Source organism: Antechinus flavipes, chromosome 2, assembly GCF_016432865.1.
Source record: "Antechinus flavipes isolate AdamAnt ecotype Samford, QLD, Australia chromosome 2, AdamAnt_v2, whole genome shotgun sequence".
NCBI lineage: Eukaryota > Metazoa > Chordata > Mammalia > Dasyuromorphia > Dasyuridae > Antechinus > Antechinus flavipes.
Genome location: NC_067399.1, coordinates 86,500,317 through 86,524,913, shown reverse-complemented (window position 1 = coordinate 86,524,913; position 24,597 = coordinate 86,500,317).

Genomic DNA, 24,597 nt, shown 5'->3' with positions numbered 1-24,597 from the left:
ATATAAGAAAACTGTGTCCTAATTAGCATGTGGTAGAGTTGGATCACAGAATTGCATTTTTGGAGCCAGAAACAACCATGGAAATGATTAGTCCAATTTCCTCATTTTTCAGTTGAAGAAACTAATCCTCAAGGTTACACAGGTAATAAAGGTGGAATTCAAACCTAGATATGCAAGCTCATCATTTATCTTGCTTCTTCTGTAGAATGGTTTTGCAGCTATAATTTAAAAACTGGACTGTGAACAAGGATTATGAATAACCCCTTTCATGTTTAGAGATTCCTGACACAACATAAATCCCTGGGGGGGATAGAGACTTGTCTGAGGCAGTCTTGGATTGGGGGACTATGGAGTTTCTATATGATAAGTTGTCTGCAAAAAAGGCAGAATTTGGTGCTAATGGGTTTATATTTCTGCATTGTCTTTTCTTTCTGTCTAACTGAGCCCCCAGAGAAATTCATACTTTGGGACTTGGAGGTTAGGCGTCTAGGAGAAACTGACTGTAGTATGGTGGTCTGTTTGTCTCTGTGTGAGGTCCATGATCTTAAGGCCCCATCCTTTTTTTTTCTCCAGATTTTAAAAACTTTGATCTCAGGACATCCCACTCTTCCTCCTCCCCACTTTTCCCTTTCAAGTTTCCTTCTCTATCCTTGGGGTTCTTCAGCTATTTTGGGAGTGGCCCAGGCAAAGTGTTTAATTATGAGGGGTCTTGGTGGGCTATCTCCTCTTTTGTAGTATCGATCCATTAGCAATCTCTGCTATGGGAGACCAGGACTTTCAGCTCCAGTAGAATCCAACTTTAATCAAATCTTTATATTCTGCTCTGGGGGAGGATGGGAAAACTTAAAAAACTTAAAGCAGAGAGATTCTTTTCATCCTGTTTTTACCAAAAGCCACAGTTGGCCAATGTCAGCCCTTCAAACAACACTCAGTGTTCATCCAACTTGCCCTTCGTGGTTCTCTCGAAGGATTTGTGTCCAGAACAGCTTGTCATTTCTTTTATGAGAGCTTATTTTTAAGGGTTTGTTGGCAGTGGGGTTGGCGTGGTGGATAGGGTTAAGGCTTGTGTACATGGATATGGAACAAAGACTAGCACATGCTCAAAGTGGCTCTGTGAATATTTGAGAGCCTGCTTCCAAGAGAGTTGTGTTTTTGTGTAATGGAAATGCCCTGGAGAAACTTGAGCATATGTCGACATTCTGTAATTTGGTCCAGTCAGTCTGCTAAGCATGTGGTTAGGAGGCAGCTAGAGGTCTTAATGGAAAGAGTGCTGGACCTGGAGTCAAGATGCTCTGAGTTCAAATCCAGTCTCAGGTACTTACTAGCAAATCATTTAATACTATTTGCCTCAGTTTCCTCATCTGTAAAATGGGATTCATGATAGTTCTGACCTTGTGAAGATCAAATGAGATAATATCAAATGCCTGAGCACAGTACCTACAATATAGAATTATGTAAATATTATTATTGATTTGCTGCATAGTAATATTAGTGGGTGCCTTCATAAAGGCATTATTGATGAACTATTTTCTCATAGCTGCTCTATGATTCTGCTGATAGCATCCTGTGAAAGACAACATTATAAAGGGATAGATAGGCCTTGGGCTCTGACATGTAGCTCTATGGAATGCGTCTCTGTCCTTGATCTCTGTGTTTGTTCTTTTTTATTCTAGGAGAAAGAATTGGGGACCTAGACTGTCAGTTTCAAAAGATCAGGAGAGTGAGGATCCAGGAGTCCTGCTTAAGAGTCAGCATCCTATAAGAATTCAGCTCAACCCTGATGCTCAGAAGAGCAAGGAATGACCTTCAGGATTAACCCATGAGATCCAGACCAATGTTAACTGAACAAGGACTCTTCTAGACCCATAATGAATCTGAAGTTGGTGAGACCAATATAATATAGAAATTGAATTAAATTTAAATCTACTCTCCCCAGAGATTGAGGTAGGATAGGGGAGAGTATGCTCCTGAAGTGCTGAGGAAATATCAGTACTATTGTTATGATTATATCTTCAAAATAAATATATAGTTCAAAAAGCAAATCAATGCTAAGTAGTTAAATGGAACAAGGGGCCAGGCCACTGATGGTTAACAAGTTGGGAGATACAATTGGTTGGGGGTAAAGCTGGTAGGATCAGAGAAAAAAATACTCCAACTAATCCTCACAGTATTCTGGAAATCTGAGGGACAAAGGCAACATCCTGACTCTGATATAGTGGGATAAAGCAATGGTGTCAGATCAAATAGAAATCAAAGCCAGCCAATAGCAATGATTGAGAAAACTTCAAATTAACAATGTCTATATTTTGTTGGATTTTTATTTACTTTGTTAAACATTTCCCAATTATATTTTAATATGATTCTTTCCTTTCCTTTCCTCTTTCCTCTCTCCTCTCCTTTCTTCTTTCTCCTTCTTCCTGCCTCCCCTGCCTCCCCTTCCTTCGCTTCCTTCCACAACTTAGCTTGGAGTGGGTTGGAAACATGATTTGTATCAGATGACATAAGCCTTAAGGGTCTCAGAAGTATAGTTTCTTTTTTATTTTTATTTTTTATTATTTTATTTTATTTTAAAAAATATTTTATTTTATTTTATTTAATAATAACTTTATATTGACAGAATCCATGCCAGGGTAATTTTTTTGCAACATTATCTCTTGCACTCATTTCTGTTCCGATTTTTCCCCTCCCTCCCCCCTCACCCCTAGATGGCAAGCAGTTCTATATATGTTAGATATGTTACAGTATATCCTAGATACAATATATGTTTGCAGAAATGAACAGTTCTCTTGTTGCACAGGGAGAATTGGATTCAGAAGGTAAAAATAACCCGGGAAGAAAAACAAAAATGCAGATAGTTCACATTCGTTTCCCAGTGTTCTTTCTTTGGGTGTAGCTGCTTCTGTCCATCATTTATCAATTGAAACTGAGTTAGATCTCTTTGTCAAAGAAATCCACTTCCATCAGAATACATCCTCATACAATATCGTTGTTGAAGTGTATAATGATCTCCTGGTTCTGCTCATTTCACTTAGCATCAGTTCATGTAAGTCAGAAGTATAGTTTCAATCAAATAAGATAATATTTGTGAAGGAACTAAAAGTTGCTTAATAAATGATTATTCATTTCCCCTTGATTATAGTCCATAGAATTTTCAATGGAGTTTAAAGCAAGCAAGTTCCCAGGCCATTGACATATTTATTCCTATTGCTTGGATGAATTTCTTCAGCTTTCCTGATGTATATATGACAAAGTCTAGGATTGTGGTGCAACATTCCATCTTCCTTTGGAATTTTCTATAATTCAAGAACAATTCTATTTCCCAATATATACTTATGAGAATTTATGATTTCTTTAATGAAGAGAAGACTTCCAGGCTCACTAGAAAAAAAAATCCTCAAAATATTTTTGGGATAAATATTTTGCAGATGATGAAAAATGTTCAGAGTATAAAAATTCACCTAGAATTCTTCTGACAACAGTATAGTTTTAGCCTCAAAATTGGAAAAAAATCAATAATAAGTGATCTTTTCCAGTTCCTAGTATTTCATCCTTTGTATTATCTTACTCATGAGAAGTGTTTTTTTCCCTCCTACAGAGCGAGAGTTATTGCCACTCCCCCCCAAATAAACACAAACAAACTAGTCTTCTCACTGTTCTTTCAAATCTAGGAAACCTATGGATTATAAAGGTAACAATAACAACTCTTCTAGCTTTCAGATCCCTCTGAAGGTCTTAGGCTTGTTTTCTGAGGATTCATTAGGTTTTTCTTTGAATCAATTGTTTGTTATTTTTTGGCATTGTTTTACTTTTTCAACAGACTGTAGGCTTGAATCACCACTGGACTTTTTGATTTTCTTATACACCAAATCATTACAATATCTCTAAAAGTATTGAGACAGGCATTTTAAAAACTCTCACTTTCTGCCTTTTTGGAGCAATATAACTTTATTATATATATATTTATAATATGGTCTATAAATTATTTATAATTTTAATTAGCTTTTATTTTTATTTTTAGATCTATATCCCAAAGAAATCATAAAGAAGGGAAATGGACCCACATGTACAAAAATATTTATAGTAGTTCTTTTTGTAGTGGCAAAGAATTGAAATTGAGGGGATGTCTATCAATTGGAGAATGGCTGAACAAGTTGTGGTATATGAATGAGATGGAAAACTATTGTGTTCTAAGATATTATGGGTAGGCATATTTCACAAAAATCTGGAAAGACTTACGTGAAGTGATGCTGAGTGAAGCAAGCAGAAGTAGGAGAACATTATATATAGTAATAGTAATCTTGTACAGTGATCAACTTAGATCTCAGCAGTTCAATGATCCAAGACAGTTCCAAAAGACTGATGATGGAAAATACTATCCACATCCAGAGAAAGAACTACAGAGTCTGAATGTAGATCAAAGCATACCATTTTCACTTTTTTTGGTCTTTTCTTTGTTTTTTTCTGTTCTTATTTTTCTTTCATAATATGACTAATGTAGAAATGTATTTAACATAATTGTACATGTATAACATCTATATCTACATATATCAGATTGTTTGCTGTCTTGGGAAGGGGGGAGGAAAGTAAGTAAGGAAGGAATTTTTACAACAGAGAATCTTGAAAAAACTATCTTTACATCTATTTGGGAAAAAATATGGTATTATTAAGTGGGGAAAAAAGGATATTGTTAAATTAAATAAAATCATTTGTATTAGACCTTGGCTTAAAAATAAAGCAACCCACAGAATTTAAAACACAATCCATGAAACCAATGGAACATGGGTGTCTGGCACAAAATCCACCACTCAACTGACATAGAACTAACTAAAAGTGGAGAAATCAGTTCAATCCAATTTCATTTGGAAAGTCAGGAGAAGTTTATAGAGATGACCATAAGTGTCACAAAATAAAATTATATTAAAACAATTGTTTGTGCTTAGTAATTTGTACTTTTTAGAATGTGAAAACGAGGCATCTTCGATCTCTGCAAAGCTTTTCCTGTCGCTTTCTCTCACAATTATTATATCATAATGCCTGAAGTTCTACTACTAGTGCTCTATTCCTTTGAACTAAGTATTTATTTCTCTTTTCAAACAAAATTCCTCTCCCACAGCAGAATCAAAGATGATCATACCTTGGAAGATTTAACCTCTTTCTCTCCACTCTGGAAAGTTCATCTAGAGAACCTATTATATTGATTGGTTGAATACTTCATGTGGCCCTCTGTATCCCAGCTGGTTCATTCCCAGATTATTTTCTTGAAAGCTATTTTACCCTGCTAGTATGATTCTTCAACTCCTTCTAGTACTGGAACTCTAATTGAATCATTGCTATTATTGATCCTCACAAGTTATGTCCATCTCTTTTCCTACAGCTTCACTCACCATCCTAGTAACTTTCCTAAACAAAATATTTCTCCTTGATCACCACATCCCTAAGTGTGTTGTCTTCCCAAAATAGAATATAAACTTCTCAAGGGAAGAAACTGTCTTGGTTTTTGTATAAGGATTCCCAGGTTTAGCACAATATTTGGTACAAAGAGGTAGATAATTGCTTCCCCCCCCATTGATTCCAATTCCCTAATCTCCCATTGTGGAACAATAGGCCTTGGGACAATGTTAGAACACCTCCAGAGTATTGGAGGATTTAGAATGAAAAGAGATCCAGAGGAGTCCTAGTACATAGTTAAGGAAACAGAGACAGAGAGAGAAATGGAATTTGAAAATGGGTTTTTTGTTCAAAGCAGGTTGTGAACAAGATGATCCACTGACTTCTCCATTAAGTGAAGGATCTGTTCGCTCTGAGACCTTGTTCATCAATTAGTCTGAAATGACCCAGTGGACTTCTCCCTATCCTATCTCTCATTAGGCAAATCAAAAGATAAACTTGGTCCTTGCTCTTGAGAAGTTTGTAAATTAGTAACATTAAATTCCCCAAAGAGGAGCGGTATCTCAGGGATGGATCTCTTTGAAGGGACCATCCCAGGTTGGTGGATGTAGCACTTTTGATGACCTTCAAAAATGTGAAAATGCTGTTGGTCATCTAAATTCCCATGAGGCCTATTCAGTGGAGTAAAAAAAAACCCTCACCTTGCTACCCTCAGAAGTATACATCTAACACTGCAATTTTAATTCTAGAAAGTTTCTGGGCAATAGTATTTCAAAAAAATACCCAAATATAATCGAAGTCTTTCCTAATCCTATTCTTATAAGTGTCAAAAATCTTTAAAATCAACACAAGAAAATATCTATATCCAAAAAACTGAAGTGAAATACTCCATTAAATAGAATAGCAGGAAAAGTATGGACTCATCAATTGGAGCCTTGATTTGGAATGAAGTTAAGCAGGGATTCAGGAAGGATTTGACTATTTAAAAAAAATATATATTAATTGTGCAAGAGCAACTAGCTTGGGTTGGAGTTGGAGTATGTCGGGAGTGTAACTCTGGATTATTACTGAAGCTAGGATTTCTTTCTTCCTACTTTTGTAGCTTGCCTGATCAAAGCTTGAGAATTTCATGAGTCACCCAGATTTACACTGACCATCCAACTTATGACCTAGAAGATGTCTTTGATTTCCAAGAGGTTTGGTTAAGGGGAGATTCTTGAGGGGGGAATAGAGGCATACTTTTACCTTCTTAATTTACATGTAGACCTCCCTGTGCAAAGTAAGGAAAAAGCTACTTTGAATATTCTCCACTTTTCAAATATGAGATTAGACTGGCTGTTCAAAGGATAACTGTGTACTATTTCTCCCTTGCCCTCTGTGACTATCATTCTATAATCTTGAAGCTGTTGAGCATTTCATAGACTCATAGAATTGCTATTTGAATATTTATTCTTTATCCATTCTATCTTTTTCACTGTCTGTATCTCTCTGGCTCTATCTGCCTCTGGCTCTGTCTCTTTATCTCTGGCTTTCTGTATATCTCTATCTCTATCTCTCCCTCTCCTTTCAGGATGTTGTGCTGGGCTCCAGGGAAAGAGACAATATAAATAAGACACTTCCCTTGATCTTGATGACTGATGGTAGAAAGATAGCCATCCCATGATAAGTTAGAACTTGGAGTCAGTCAATCTGGCTTTGAATCCACTGACACTTCCTGGCTATGTGAGCCTGAGAAAGTCCCTTCATGTCTCCAGGGCTCAGCTTCCTCTAGTAAAAATGGGAATCATAATGCTTGGACATCAACATCACAGGATTGTTATGAAAAAAGTATTTGGCAAAACTTAAAGGCCTGTATAAATATATATTAATATGATTAGAAGTGATGTTACAATGTTAGCATTGGAAGGGACCTTGAAGACCATCTGGACCAACTCATTTTATAGTTGAAGAAATAAGCCCAGAGAATTGACATTTCTTCACTATATTCACATAAGGAGTTAGTGGAGAAGGTTGAACTAAACACGAACCTCTTGATTCATATTGTCATGCTGTGGCTCAGTGTTTCCTAGGTCTGAGTTTGTCCCTGCAAGGGACAAGCCCTCACTGTAGGGCTGGACTTCTGGGTCCCAGAAACCTATAGAAGTGATGACTCCATAGGGCCATGTCTTCCTGTCCCAAAAAAATAAGGTGTTTTCCATTAGTGAGTCGGGGGTAAGTGTATAGAGTGTACAGTCACATTATGGAATAATAGAATTTGCATCCAAATTGACCGCGCTATGAATCTGCATCTGAGCCCCAAACAAATGTGTTTTTCCTTAGCGGGGAGCTGGGCGTGGGCTGTGTGGGTTATGGCGCTCTGTATCCGGGAGCCTGCTGGGCGTTCTGCAGCTGGGCAGTAGGCCGTGTCAGGAGTGCCCGCTGAGGTGTGAAGTGACATCACAACCAAAACAAACACCAGCTCTGGGAGAACTTTCCTGCCCATGAAAAGAGGTGGGGACTTGGAGCTCCCAAGGGAATTGGCTTCCCGCAAAACTCCAATTAGCTCCCAAATTAGTTCCCCCATCACGTGTGCAAGGATTTCTAACCAAATTTGCTGGAAAATGGATTCTCAATGCTTCTGTCTATTTACCTAATACTTAACACAAGGATAGCAACACACATACAAATTTAAAATAAAACACATGTTGGTTTTTTTTTTTTAAGATAAAAATTTGAAACAGATGGTCTCTTTTAAGACAAATATTTATTCCCCTGACATTTTTCACTTAAATGTTTATATTTTTAAATATAGGCTTTATACTGAGACTTTGGAGATGTCATGATAATGAAATCCATGTTGCTTATAATTATCTATTTCCTAGAATCATAGAAATACAGGGCTGAAAGCAACCTTAAGAGGTTATCTCTGTCATCCCCCTGCCTCTAGGCAGGCTGAATGTAGCCATCTGGGACAAATGGGTGTTTATCCTGTTTATCTTGGAGCTCTCTAAGGAAGGAAACTCCACAACACCTCCTCCCTCCTCAAGTTCTTTTCATCTCTTGAGAATTATGGATTCCCAGATTGGATGTAGCATCCTAGAAAGGATTCTGCCTAATCATGGAGCAGAAGTCTGTTACTTCCTGGCATGTTACATGCTACCCCTTTTTCAATACCAGATTTTATACCTGTGTTTTTAAGCAAGAGAATAACTTGGCTGCCTCATGGAATCTGGATTAGGTTTTCTGATAAAGCCAAGATTCAGAAAGTCCTGTTTTCCTCTTCTCTAAATGAGTGTCTCTATAGGCAAAGAAAAACAGAGTTTGGAACAATTGTTCAGTTGAAAGCAAACAACTTTTAGGAGCATGATCTAAGTTTGAGTTTGGGTTATTTTAGATATATAGATAGATACAAAAAGTCAGATAATTCTTGGAAGAATGAACTTTTCTCTATTCTCTTTGAGGGCAGGCATCTTTGTATCTTCTCTGCTTCCAGCAGCCTCAGTACCTCAGGCTTTATATACATATGCACACACATATATATTTTGTTCTGTGAATGGACAGACTGAGGGATGACGGATGAATGGATGTATTGATTGATAGATAGATGGTTGAGTGAACAGATGGCTAGATGCTAATCACTCCTGAGCTGTGAGAGATAGGTTACCTCCTGTGAATAACAACTGTAATACAGTATGCCTTATACCCTTGGGTCCTTCCTGATCATTTGCTTGTTATTCTGTCCATTTCATTCACTTTTCTGTATAATTGCCTAGAGCTATGTCTATTTATCTATTTTGGGTAGTGATCATATACCTTCTCAGTTTACTTCCCATCATGTACATCTGCCCAATGTAATGTCAATCTCATATACTCATTTATGAAAGAACCAATTAATTATATTTGGCTAGTTATGTTCCTGCTAAGGGAACAAATGCTCTGAAATTCACTCCTATATTCTTGGGCTTCAGACTTGAAGAGAAGAAGAATATGGCACAAAGGATTATTGGACTCACTGATCTTTGGATGCATAAAAACAACAGAGGGACAGGGAAGGAAAAGGTGACTCTGGATCAAGGCCTTTATAATTTCCTTCACAGAGGAGGAAGCAGAGAAAGAGATGAAGAAAAGGTATTTTATTTCATGCTCTTTATTTTCCCCTAAACTTCAGATGATCCAACAACTGTCTCATGGTAGACCAGTTAACTGCTCAAAAATGTTTAACCACCTATTTTAGGGAGCAAGAAATAAGAATGTGTGCAAGACACATACTTTAAAAATTTATCTTCATTCTTAATATTTTCTCCATGACTTTCTTTAGTCTAGATCAATGGTGTCAAACTCAGATAGAAATGGGAGCCACTAAGTAGTTCTGGTAGTATAATGAGTTAGAAAGCCATCTATTGTCTATGTTTTATGCTATTTTTAAGGTATTTTAAATATTTTCTAATTACATTTTAATCAATTTGAACTGCGTTAAAGAGTCTTGTTGGGTTGACCATCTGTTAACCTCTTTGGTCTAGATAATAAAAAAATAATAAATCAATCCTAATTTAATTGCAGATTTCTGAGGTTTAAATGTTTACAATGATTACGGTGGGTTCTTATAATCTCTGCAAATTTCTGTAAATTGGGAGATAGTAAAAATGTTGCATATATCTCTCAGAAGTGCTCTCATTGGTTCCATACTGCAGCCTGGTCACACCCACTACTTACCTTTTCATAGCTCTTTGTGGTTATTTCTAGTTCCTTAGAGGCAATAGTGTTCAGGTGTTGTTGTGACATATTAATAAAGTGAGCTTATTTAAAAAAATAATCTTTGCTATTATGGGAAGCTTAGAGTCATTCAAAGTGCTTTGTAACTGTAAATGTAAAATCATGGGTCTTCTTTCCTTTTCAAGACTGGTCCCAGTTCATTGTCCCTCTGTGTCATCTGTACTTGATGTAGAGAGATGGCAGGCATCTCTCTCCATCTGGCATTATTCATGTAGAGCATTTTTCATCCATTTAGTCTTTCCTGTATGGATGAATAGGCCAAACTAGGGTTGGCAATATCTTGAAGATGGATGCAATCAATGTGATATCAATATAGGAGAGTCTGGAAGACCTTCCCATCTACAAGTAAGTCCTTGATTTGGACTCTATGCTGGATCTCCTTTGTTACAGTGGTAAATGCTTCTGTCAAGAATAAATCTCCTTATTTTTGTAGCTTGTGTGTTTTTTTAAATCAGTGTGTCATTGAGCAGTCATTTCTTTTGTTACATCTCTGAAAGAGTCCTGAATGATTTTGGTCTGTGGATGAGAGACATCGTGTAAAACAACATGAAATTCAGTGTTTTGTCCTATTCTGATATTTTTCTTTAATCAATACTAACAATCATAATGAGATTTCCTATTCTTGATATCTTTCAGTAAATGGTGAGATGGTAAAGATATGGTTCATTGTTGAATAATATCAGATGTTTCTGATTGAGATACTTTATGTAGATTTTATTTTCCTTGTGATAGCAATTAATTTACATTGGTTTAACTTGGAATGAAAGTGCAATATTCTGTGTCAATGTTATTTCTGTTATCCATTTCCCATTTTGGATTTTTAGTCACTTGTTAAATAATTGAATTAATTTTTCTTAACTGTATTCTGTATTTTATGCAGAAGGTTGCTTGTTTCCTACTAACAACTTCATTGAGAAGATGCCTTCAATTTACATATATATATATATATAGTCATACACACACACACATATATATGTGTATATATATATATATATATTCACACACACATACATACAAATATAATCCTCATGTAGAATTTCTATAGTTGAGAAAACAGATGTAAATTAATAGTTACTGACATTCTCTTGAGCACTTTTTTCTTAATGAATTAATGAAATATTAATGAAGTCTGAGATTTTTCCATGTGTTTGATAACTTTCCCTTCTTTAGAGATCCTATATACAAGTCCCTCAATGCCTTCACAATCATATACTTACCAGCATGAATCTCTTTTATATACAAGTGCTCTAACCTGGATGCTTTTTTGTTGTCTTTGACTCATTTATGCTCATTTCTATACCTAATCTATACCTAATCTAGTATAATATATTATACTATAATCTATAAACCTAATCTATAATCACCTGACGCGATGTCAGGATCAAACTATGGTGACAATCTTTGACAAGACATACAGTTTGTTGAAATATTTTTTTTTGCAATCCCCCCCTCCAGTTTTCTTCTGTTTATGGTACTCTTTCCATTTTTATCCTTGTATGCTCTTTGGATGTCTTTGTTTATCTTGATGTCTTGGCAAACTTTCTTTAAATGAGTTTTATCCTCCATTATTCCTCTTTATTTTATAATGATTCTACTTACACTCTTACATTGTTATTCTTCATAAAATTTTTACTGATGAGCTTATGTTCTAACCTGGTATTATTACCTTTGGCAGGCATCTCTCTTCATTTGGCAAGAAAGTTAAATGTTTGCTGAATGAGGTGCGTTTTGTACACTTTATTTTCCTTGTGATAGCAATTAGTTTACATTGGTTTAACTTGTATGAAATTATAATAATTTATGTCAATGTCATTTCTGTTATCTATTTCCCACTTTGGATTTTTAGTTACTAGTTAAATAATTAAGATTCAAATCTTCTGCCACATCTTATTCTCATTATTATCTAGTTATCTGGATGTCACTGGATACTGAATCAGGAAGATCTGATTTTCTGGCATTTATGAGCTGTGAGACCTGGGGCAGCTCAGTCTTTTCCAGCCAATTTCATTGTTTCCTGAATGAGGGTATCTATCATGAAGACTTTGTTCTTATCAAGAAAAACAAAGAATTGTCAAGTACTAAATGTAAAGAACACCAAATAACTTCATAAAGAATGAAACTGACCACATTTTAAAATAGTTTTTTTATTTTTCAGAATGCATGAAAAATAGTTTTCAATATTCATTCTTGCAAAACCAAAATTTTCTCCTTCCCTCCCTCCTACATCTCCCTTATGCAGCAAGTAATCCAATATAGATTAAACATATGCAATTATTTTCATTATTTATCATGCCAGCTTTGGGCAATGTAGATGAAGGCTCTACCTCTCCCCAAACTTGAATGAGTGGAGCAAAATGGGCAAGAATTCACCTTAAATTAGATTCCTTTTGAACTTGGATGGGATCTGACTAGAGTTGAGGAGATAGTTCAACATTCAGAGACTTGAGCTTTGAAATGAAGACTTAAAATTTAATATGGAACTCTGACTCTCTCTCAGTCATTGATTATTAATAATCATTTCTCGCACAGGGTCACCTCCCATATCATGAGAAAGTATTAGACAGGATTTTGTGGATGAGTTTGCACATTTCTTTATCCAAACCATTTCATTTGATCCTCATTAAAAACCTTTTGAGATAAGTACTCTAAGTATTATTATCTATATTTTACAATTGAAGACATTAAGATTCAGAGAAGTCATGTGATTTGCTAATAGTCATAATTTATGTAAACTTAGAAAACTCAAGTAATACATGATTTTAAGGTAGTATTATTATCACTGGTCTTTTACATGGAAGCCTTTGATCTAAAAATAGTGAAATTCTGGCTTGAGAAAAATTATTCACATTGGCTTCATTCCACCTCTAAAAGATAGTGTGTTCTGTCTATAAGACTGAGGGATCTTCAAAGAGTTGGAAGAGACCTCAGGAATTATCCAGTCTAATTTCTTTATTTTATGGTTGAGAATGTTGAAAGCCAGAGAGGTAGAAAAATAATGGTGTGTAGTTAAGAGAGCAATGGATTTGGAGTTCGGTGTATCTGCATTTAAAATCTGGCATGTGTGTATATATATATATACACACATATACATATACATACACACATACATACATATATATATACATACATATACATATATATACATCGATGTATCTATCTATCTATCTACATATCACCACCCATTTGTCCTTGCAAATGTTATCATCTTTGTGGTTCTCATATTTCATACCTTCAAAATAAAGGAATTGTAGTAGGTGATTTATAAAGCCTTTTCTAATTTCAAATCCCATGGGATACAAAGAAGCTCACCTATACTTTGCTCAAGATAACAAGTAGCAAATGACAGAGCTGGGATTCAAACCAAGGTTTCAAAATATATTGTTTATTCTTTGCAACATGTCTATACCATTTAGGGGTATCCTGGTAAATATAAAACAATGTGCTTTCCAGAAAAAAAGAAAATTTATGCAGGACACATTTTGAAGTTTAATTTACAGTATTAAAACTTTTTTTAAGTTTAGGGAACCAACCAAACTATAAATCAAGCCATGATTTGTAGTATTTGTTGATTTCCAAGGTGTATGCATGTACAAGGGATAGCTAGGTGGTACCGTGGATAGAGCATCCTAGTCAAAAAAATTCAATATCCTGAGTTCAACTCTATAGACACTAGCTGTGTGACTATGGGCAAGTCATTTATCCTGTTTACCTCAGTTTTCTCATCTATCAGATGAACTGGAGAAGGAAATGGCAAACTACTCCAGTATCTTTGACAAGAAAGCTCCAAAAGGGGTTAGAAAGAGTTGGACACCATTGCAAACAATTGAAAAAGGTATAGATGTGAATGCTGAAATTTTTACAATCAGCTCTCACAAGTTGGTTAGAGCTGTCTGCTGCCCATATCTGCTCTCATCCAATCTGGGGCACTTTAAGAAGATGAGGCTGTACTCCTAATTTGGAATTAGAGGAATTAAATTGGGTTTAATTTGAGATGGCCACACAATTCTGTGTGACTTTGGGTAACTTACTTAATTTCTCTAAAATTCAATTTTCTCATCTGGAAAATGAAGTCTTAAACTAAGTCCCTTCCAGCTCTAAATTTATGATTTTCCTCAGCAACCAATTCAGGACAAAGTACTGACTTGACAAAAGGAAAACAAAGACAAATCTTGTACAATGAAAGCTTTAGTTTCTCTGTCTGGCTAATGTTGGTCTGGCTGCTGTGTGCTTTCTATATTCTACAAGATATTTAGGGGCCATAGGTCCATGGCTGACTTTCCTCAGATGATCTACAGGCAGAGGTTACCATTCTGACCTTGGTGGTGGTGGGAGATAAGCTGGGATCGGGAGACCTTGAATTCCATGTTCTCACAATCTGCTACTTTCTCTAGTAATTGCAGTCAACTGGGGACTACTTAGCATGTCCTCTGAGGGACAGCAGAGGCCAGTGGCCAAGGAAAATGTAAATGTGATCCAGTCCCGTGCTGGACATGCAGAGGCTGAGCAGCGCGAGTCTCAGGAGGGTCTCTTGTACACTGTGTCTGAGATATTACTCTAGCTCTATTCCATTAGAGATGGGCATTGTGGGACTGAAATAAAAATTAAGGGAATAAAGTCATTCTGGGAACCACCAATCTTAGAGCAGTGAGTGCACTCAGCAACTTTTTCTGGGGTGTGTGTATGTGAGATGCCCAAATTAGGAAATTGTTGCTGTGTTGACACTTCTGCTCTTAAGCTAATGTTTTAAAACTCATGGCTGCTGCCCAGGTTGGCTGCTGGCCTTGTTGTTAACACATCAGAATGGTGTGTGTTTGAGTTTGGCAAAGGCAGCCACACTCTGTTTTTTAACACCTCTCTGAGTACTAACAGCCCCCACTGAGGACGGTTAAACACACAAGCCATTAGGGTAAGAACAGCAGTGTCCAAGAGGGTTAGTCCTAGTGGCCAAGAGATCATTATGGATGTGTGGGAAGAGACACAGACCAGAAACAAGAACATTTCTGATTCTTCTCTGGGTGATCCTCCACTCTTTGGGTTTCCAGTCCTTAATAACCCTCAGTATACTTGATGCCAAGTGCATTAGTTCAGAGATTCTTAAACAGGGGTATGTGAGCTTTAAAAAAATGGTTTCTTTGGCAGTCCAATTTTCTTTTGGTTTTATGCCTTTAAAAATACTATTCTGAGAAGAGATCCATAGGCTTCGTCAGATTGTCACTGAAGGAATCCCTGCCAGAAAAAAAAGAACTTTTGTAGTAACGATTTTCTCAATGGACTATATGATGATTGAAAGTTTAATGAGAAGAAATTCCACTTCACCAGGGAAATGTACTGACAGGTTTAGTGATTAGAGAACTTTTCATGTCTTTAAAAATGACTTACTGTTTTCAGTGCCCTCAGTTATCAATTTGACTTACATATATACCACTGATTTCAGTCTAGGAGGATTTTCTAGTTCAACAAAAAGTTCAGTTCAACAAACATTTATAAAGTACCTCTGTCATTTATTATTTCTTACTATATTATTATTATATTTTGCAATATAATAATAATAATTATTATAAAGTACCTTTATTATTGGTATTGTGCAAGGTACTAAGAGTTCAGAGATGATATGATATATATATATATTTTCCCTCAAAGAGTTTACATGGGTATTCTTAGATAGGCACATAATCAGATAGGACTTTTGGACACACATAGACTTTTTTGTTTTCCCAAGTAGATATTGTTCTGGGATTCCTTGAGGAAGCCATGAGAATTGGAGAGGGAGCTATATTGCCTCAGAAGAAGGGGGTCATGTGGCTAGAGAGATAGTATTAAGTATAGAGATGAGGAAATTCTGTGTCAGACTAAGACCTGTAGGAACAACAGTTGGCAGCCATGGAATAACAAGGAGGAACAATGCAGAAATTCATTGGCAAACAGGCCAATCAGAGACTGGCAATGAGAAACATCATGGGACAGAATCACTAAGTGAATGAGTAAACTTATCCGTTAGTTATGTTGTGAGTTATGAGAAGTATGAAAAGGAGAAAGTGATTGACTCCCTGGTGATCCAAAATACTTTTCCCTTGCAAAGAGTAGGAGGACTTCAACCAGAGAGTGGAAACTATTATTTGGAAGGACTGTATATGTCCCTGGGAAAGGTTGCATCCCAATGAAAGGAGGACAGTTGTTTTTGACTATTTATGGACTTGAATGTGAATCTGCATTTTTCTTCAACTTAAATAAGTTTAAATAATACATTTCCTTTAAATGATGTCATGTTAGCTTGAGTGCTTGCATGGAGGCTTACCTTTTCTGTAGGGACCTCATATGAACTAAATTCTTATGTTCTTCAGGGAAACCCTGGGTGGAATTATGAGAAAAAATAGTATGATTACTGGGAGCATGCAAGATTGAACCCAATCTTCTGTTAAAACCTGTGGCTGCTTTTTTAGAGATCCAGCTGCCACCATCTCCAAATCAACTATGAGAAATACTAGAAGGGAGAATTACTTTCAAATGGAGGGAAAAGGAGGGTTTCATGGCGTAAGTGGTACTGGGATTTGGCCTAGAAATAAAGAAGTGATTTAAGTAGGTGGAGGTAAGGGATAGGGATGGAGAGGAGAGAAAGCTATTTCAGATATAAGAGATGGCATGTGCAAAAGCACAAAATTCAGGGGAGGGGCAATATAAGAATAGGGAATGGTGGAATAGTGATTTTTGGAATGCATTGCATCATGCATGAAGTCATGTAGTATGAGAAGAAAAGGTTGGAAAAGGATCATAGAGGGACTCAAATAGCAGGATAAAGGATTTGTTCTTTATTCAGTAGACAAAGGGACTGACTTGAGTTTTTTTGAGCAAAGGAATAAAATCAAGGAAGCCATAACTTCTTGTAGAGGGAAAATTAGCAGAACTCTGCAATTGATTGGATAACTACACATATGCATATATGTACACATGTATATGTATACATGTGCACTTATACATGTATATGTGTATGTGTATAATACACACACATTTCTATATATTTCTATATCTGTATGTAAATGTATGTATGTGTGTATTTATATATATGTGTCTATATATATATACATGTGTGTCTCTCTCTCTATATATATACATATGTACATAAACACACATATATGGTGAGGAACAGGGGAGGATCAAAAATGAATTTAAGACTTTGAACATGAGAGGTAGGACTACTATCAACAGAAATAGAAAAATTAAGAGAGGCAAAGTGCTGTTACTGGGATCCTTTGTGTGTTATTTTCAATAATCTAGAGATGGGGAAGCTGAAGCTCAGAAAAATTGGATGATTTGTCCCAAGTCTAAAGCCAGACAATATCAGAGAAAAATTAGACCCTAGGTCTGCTGGACAGGGTCCTGCCTCTTTTCATTACCTACTACATTTCTCCTGGAAGACTATGAATGATGGGGAGTTCATTCTCTGTTCAAGAATTCTATTTTATATCTGGGCAGTTTATATTTTTAGAAAGCTCCACCTTATTTTGATTTATAATCTATCTCACTATAAGTTTCACTCTTAGTCCTAGGTCCTCTGGAGTCACCTAGAAAATAATTCTGCTCACTCTTCTTCACGATAATTTTGGAGATGTCTGAAGTAGCTTATAGTTCCTAAATTTTCTTTTCTTCCCTTAGTTCCTTCGAGTGATCCTCACTGGAAATGGTTGAGTAACTTTCCTGGTTGTCCTTTTCCGAGCCTCCTTGTAAAAATATGTTTTTAACACTTTATTCCATCTGGTAAGTATGAAGAAGAGCTTGGTTCCTTGTCGGAAACAGGAGAATGGAAAGTATTTAGATATACTCTGTGACTCTTCCTTCTTCTTTCCTCTTTTCCTTATCTGTCCCCTCTATCCTTTCTATTGTTTATTCAACTCCATTACAATTTCTATTAGAGGTGATCTTTTAAAAAAAGCATCCTTACCCTCTCATTTCTTTTTAAATTTTATAATATTTTATTTTCCCCCAATTACATGTTAAAGCAATTTTCAAACATTTTTAAAAAAAGTTTTGAGTTCCAAATTTTATCCCTCCCTCCCTTCCCCTCTTCCTGCAATAGTAAACAATTGGATATGGTTTATGCATGTATAATCATGTAAAACATTTCGATATTGATAATTTTATATGTACCCCCCTCATTTTTAAGCAGCATGGCTGACAATTATAAAAGGAAATTCTTTCAGTAGGATCAGAATGGTTAGGGAAGATCTGGGAATCTCAGAGATTCCAACAACCCAACCCATTCCCATTCCCAAAATTCAGAAATGGTGGACAGGAATAAATATAGTAAAATTAGTGAAAAACAAAGACATTTCTGGGGCATTTATAAGGAGGAACCTAGATTTAGTGGGAAGAGGACTGGACTTTGAGTTGGCAATTCTATGGGCATAGATAGGCTATTTGGCTTCTCTGAGACTCAGTTTCCTCATCGGTAAGGTGGAAATACTCTGAGGAACCATCTGGCTCTATATCTGTGAATAAGGTGATCTCCAGATCCCTTCCAGCTCTAATATTCTGAAACTGTGTGAAACATATGTATTATAAAAAGTGATAAAGCTAAAAGCATGCTGAACTTGGAGTCAGAAAGACCTGGCTTATACTATGTAAAACTGGGAAAGTCACTTGATTCCTTAGAGATTCAGTTTCCTCATTTGTAAAATGAGAATGCTAATAATACCATCTTCCATGAATTGTGGTGAAGGTAAAATTTGATAATATAAGTAAAGTGCTTTCATGGATTTAAAAGCATTTTATAATTGTTATTACTTACTAATTATAATTAATAAGGAATGAGATCACATGGGGACTTACTTGACTTAGCAAGAATCTCTTCTGAAAAAAGCCAATCACCCAAAAGAGATAACCTGACTAAGGGAAGATTCAGTTGAGGCAGGATCATTGTCATCAAGCAGGAGAAGGGCTTGCACATGGAAGAAGAATTTTATTTATTTACTTTGACCCCAGAAAGCAAGACTTAGGACTCTCCCAGTTTGGCTACTTACTGCCTGTGTGACCTTGCATAAGTAACTTTCTTTGGACTTCAATTTTGTCATTTATCCAATGAAAGAGCTTGACTTGATATCTAGCATTTTTTCTAGCTTTAAATTTATAATGGAATATAATCTAATAAATCAAGAAAATGAATATTTAGGTTGGGCTAAGGGCAACTAGGTGGTATAGTGGATAGAGTACTGGCTTGGAGTTAGGAAAACTCATTTTTCCAAGATCAAATCTGGCCCCAGACAATTATTAGCTGTGTAATCCTGGGCAAGTTACTTAATTCTATTTAACTGAGTTTTCTTAAGTGTAAAATGAGCTGGAGAAGAAAATGGTGAACCACTCTAGTATGTTTGCCAAGAAAGTCCCAAATAAGGCCATGGAGAATTGGACATGACTCAAATGACTATAGAACAACAACAACAAAGTTAAATTCATCAATCAATCAAAAATCAAGGAGAATTAGTTAAAAGAATAGACACTGATATAACAATAATAATTCACATTTATGTAGTAGGTTGAAGGGGTTACAACCATTTTCCTCATAACTATATCATAATAATTATCATTATTATAATGATACCTAGTGTTTATATAGCACTTAATAGTTTCCAAAGCACTTTATTTTTGTTTGTTATTCATTTCATTCTCATAGCAACCATATGGGGTAGGTGTTATTATTATGCTCACTTTGTGAATGAAAAAGCTGAGGCTGAGAGAGGTTACATGATGCCCAGGATCTTACAGCTAGTATGTGTTTGAAGCAAGATTGGAACTAAGGTCTTTCTAGCTTCAACTCTACTTCTCTATTCATTATATCACCCAACTCTACATGCTTTATGAGGTATATAATGGAAGAATCCTCTTTTACAGGTGAAAAAACTGAGGCTCAGGGGAGTGAATTGATTGGCCAACAGTATCCTGGCTAGGACTGTTAGAGCCTGGGTGAGAATCTGGATTTTCTGGCTCTAAGTCAAGGGTTCATTCATTTCAAGTCAAGGGATTAGTAAAGAGAGGATTATTGTGCTGTAAGAAATGATAAGCAGGGCAATTTCATAAAAATCTGGAAAGACTTACATGAACTGATTGAACTGATGTTGAACACAGTGAGCAGAACCAGAACCAGAATATTACACAGTAATAACAACATTATGTGATGAACAAACGTTGAATGACTTAACTCTTCTCAGCAACACAATAGTCCAAGATAATTCCAAAGGACTCATAATGAAAAACATTATCTGGCTCCAGAGAAAGAACTGAAGGAGTCTGAATATAGACTAAAGCATACTATTTTTTCCTCTTCCTCTCCCTCCCTTCTTCATTTTCTTCTTTCTTTCTCTCTTCCTCTCTCTCTCTCTCTCTCTCTCTCTCTCTCTCTCTCTCTCTCTCTCTTATTCTTCCCTTCCTCCCCCTCTCTCTTTTTCTCTCTCCCTCTTTCTCTCCATTCTTCCTTCTCTTTCTCTCTCTCTCCTTCTCTCTCTCCTCCCCTTCTCATATCTTCTTCCACAAAATGACAAATATGGAAATTTGTTTTACATAATTGTACATGTATAACCCATATCAGATTATCTACTATCTCAGGGAGGAGAGAGGAATAGAATTTGGAACTCAAAACTTAAAAAAAAAAAAAATTTAAAAAGTTGTTTTTAAGTTGTAATTGGGCAAAAGTATTTTTTTTAAAGATGGGGAGCGGGAGTGGGATTTTTGGTTTACCATGGAGAGGGATATGTCTGGGTGGTTTGCCATTTTGTAAATTCTGGGAAGGCGAAAACAGCATTAGAGTTGAGTATCTGTGGTATGGAGAAGAGAGTTTGCCAGAAGGTGAGAGATGTCTGAGAGATGCCAAAAGGGACTTAGAATGGAAGTTGAGAAGGCGCCAGAGGCACCAACTAATCTGGTGCCCTGGCATCATTATGGGCCCTTCACGCCACTGAAAATAGTTTCAGATGCTGCCTTTGGCATGCTACTGGAGGTTGCAGATGCCAGTCTCACACCATTAATTATTCAGCATTTGCCAAGCACTTACAGGAAGCAGCCTGTGTCACCACCCCATTTTACAAATAGGGAAATTGAGGAAGGAAGAGTTAAGTGATTTGCCTAGGATCACACATATAAGTAATTGAGTGTCTCAGTTGGGATTTAAATTAAAAACTTCCTGATTCCACATTCAGTGCTCTTATTCTTTGCCTTACCTAGCCATCTTTAAGAGCACAAATTCCTACCTGTGTGACCGAGTAAGCTACTTTCTCTGGAATTCATTTTTTTCTCATTCACGAGAGGAGGAAGCAGATTAGTTGGTCCATAAAGTTCCTTCTATGATTCTATGATCCTATAATGTACAAATTCCTGGTACTGAAGAAAAATAAAAATAATGGCATAAGTTTGTGTCTTCAAAGAGCATGAAGTCTAGCAGGGGAGAAAAGACATTTATGTAAACAGCTGAATGAAATAGGACAGAATGAGTGTCTTAGAGATATAAATAAGATGTTTCAAGAATCATGAGCAAAGAGAAATTACTTTCAATGAGGAAAAGGAAGATCTGTGAAAAACTTAGTAGAGAAAATGGAATTTGATTTGGGCTGAAGAATGAATAGGATTTCAACAAGCAGAAATTGAAGAGGGTATTCTCACTATAGGGAATGGTAGAAATAAACATGAGGTATATTTTGGGGAATGACAAGTTGACTGGAGTATGATACATGAAAGGGAATAATATGAGATAAGGCCAAAAGTATTGTTTGTAGTAAAATAGAGAAATGGCCCTAGAGTAATGTTAACAAGTTTAGGAAGATTTTATTGGAGAGTCAACAGGGAGCTATACTTGAATGGAAAGGAAATGGTATTTTTTCCCCCAAAGTCTTTAGTAAATACAATTTCTGTTTTTCAATTGCAATGCATGCCTAGAAACCACATCAGAAAGACTGGCAAAAAGCAAGTTATTTCCCTTAGCAGACAGTTGTCCCACTGTTTAGCCACAATTACCCTTTCAAGCTACTACAGATGGTACTCCTATGTCACCCATAAGAGAAAACCAAATGTTTTCAATGCAACCTGTTGGAGACTGTTGAATGGATGAATCACTGGTAAAACATGGATTTTTTAAAGGCCATGCAAATAGATTAGTGAATTCCAAAGCCACATGTTAAATATAATTTAATTGTTCTGTCATTTAACAGTCATTCAACTAATATTTAAAGTTTTTTTCTTAAGTGCTTTTATTACAACAATTAAGGGGTTAAATTAGAAAAAAGTTGGGGTGAGTAATGTAGACCTGGACAAGAATGGCTGAGGACCAAGGATGTAAAGTCAGATATTATTTTGTGGCAAGGGTCAGCAAACCATGAGTACATGCCAATGTATTTATTTATTTGTTTTCTTTGTTTAGTTTTTTTTTTTTTTTTTATTTTGGACTGTATGAAAGAGGAGATTCTTTACCTCAATTGCTACCCAGCCTTAATCACTGAATGCATAATTACCTCAGTCAAAATGAGACCTATGTGAAGACCTTAGCTTAAAAAGGCCGACATCTCCCATTTCATCCAGGATTATCTCCAGTCCTCTTGCCACTAGACCCGGATGGCTTTGGAGGGGAAAGTGCCGCAGGTGACTGTGCACAGCCCTCCCTCACTTAAATCCAATTCCCTTATATGTCATGGCTTTGCCTCCCTGATGTCATAATCTTATTTGGGATTGAAGGACAAATAACAACAAAAGCAACAACATGCCCATGTCTCAGATCTATTTATTCACCTAAATGTAATCTCTCTCCTGATTTCTAGTTTCACATATCCAACTACCTCTTAGACATCTTGGGCTGGATGTCCTCTGGACCATCAAGATGTCCAAAACTGAATTTATTATCTTTTCCTCCTCTCCCAAAGTCTTCCTTTCTTTTTACTTTCTTTATTATTGTTAAAAACACAACTATTTCCCCAATTATCCAGATGAGAATGTTAGTGTCATCCTCAGCTCCTCACCTTTTCTTACCCCATCTCCAATATGTTTGGCTGATTTTACCTTCCTTGACATCTCTCCTATGAGCCCCTTCTCTCCGCTGTCACCAACATCATCCTGGGCTGGGCTCATGTCTGGACTCCTTGGTTGTCTTCCCTGCCTTCAATCTCTCTCCATCCCAAGCTATCTCCACCCAGCTGTCTAAAGTACAATTATGCCCAGGTCCTCCCTTCTCCTATCCTTGCCACAAGATAACCCACCGACTCTCCCAAGTTCTGCTTTCTCTAGATCTTGTGGTCAAGCTCCTGTGCTATGAGCTGAGACCCTGACTCCAACATTTTTCAGCTTCATCTGCTCACTAGTCTTATGGGAAGTGTGAGTCATCAAACACACTAAGGCAACTGTGGTTACACTTCTTTGCCTGGTCAAGAGATGACTCACAGTGTGTTTTAGAACTCCTAGGCCTCTATTAATCCTGTTAAGGGGCTTCTTTCAGAATCTAAGATATTAGTGAACTTGCAGCTGCTCGGTGGACATTTATATTTCATGCATCGTTTTCAAGCCATTATCTCTTGTTTATTCATTAATTTTAAATGGACTGAAAATAACTTATGCAATATCCAGGCATAAGAGTCAACTTCCAGGGAAAACCAAAGAAATCCATTATATTCCAAGGTTATGTAATTAGTGTTCATTGAAAATGTAACAAAAAAAGAAGCACCCAATATCCTATGGGTGGGGACTCAGAGCTAATTTTGATTAGATAAATTTATGTCATAGATAGCAATAGTGCAAGCCTTTAGAGAAAGGTGGATCTAAGTGAAAGAAGACTGATCATACCTTGATAACTTCAGATTTTATGGGACATATACAAAACCACCAGCGTGAGTGTGAGGGGACCCTTCTTAAGTGAGTAGTAAGCAATTTCAACTGATGCCATATATAATATATACAATTTACACACACACACACACACACACACACACACACACACACACACAAAGTTGGATTTCACCACTGTCTCTATAAACTGACTAATTTTACAAGATCAAATCAATTTTGAAATGAGAGTTTCAACCCCTGGGTCTCTCCATCTCTGACTGCAGTGGATAGAGGTGAGTACTGGAGAATTCCCAGATTTTCTTTTTAAGAAAAGAGCCCAGGGCAAACACTAATTTCTCAAGTGGCTAAAGGACTTTATCATGTCCTCTGTACTAGGTATCTTTGCTTTCTTTGCCCCTTCCTTTTCATCTTTTTTTTTTTAATGTTATCTCTCCTATTAGATGGTGAGATCCTGGAGGATAGAGACTATCTTTTGTCTTCTCATTATTTAGCATAGTACCTGGAACATATTAGGTATTTAATAGCTGTTTTTTTGAGTGACTGACACAATCCCTGCATAATTATCCCAGAATAAAAACACTCTGAAAGTGTAAAGGCAATGTGGCTCATAATATGGGCATAAATAAAAACTGAGTTTTCCTCAACTTT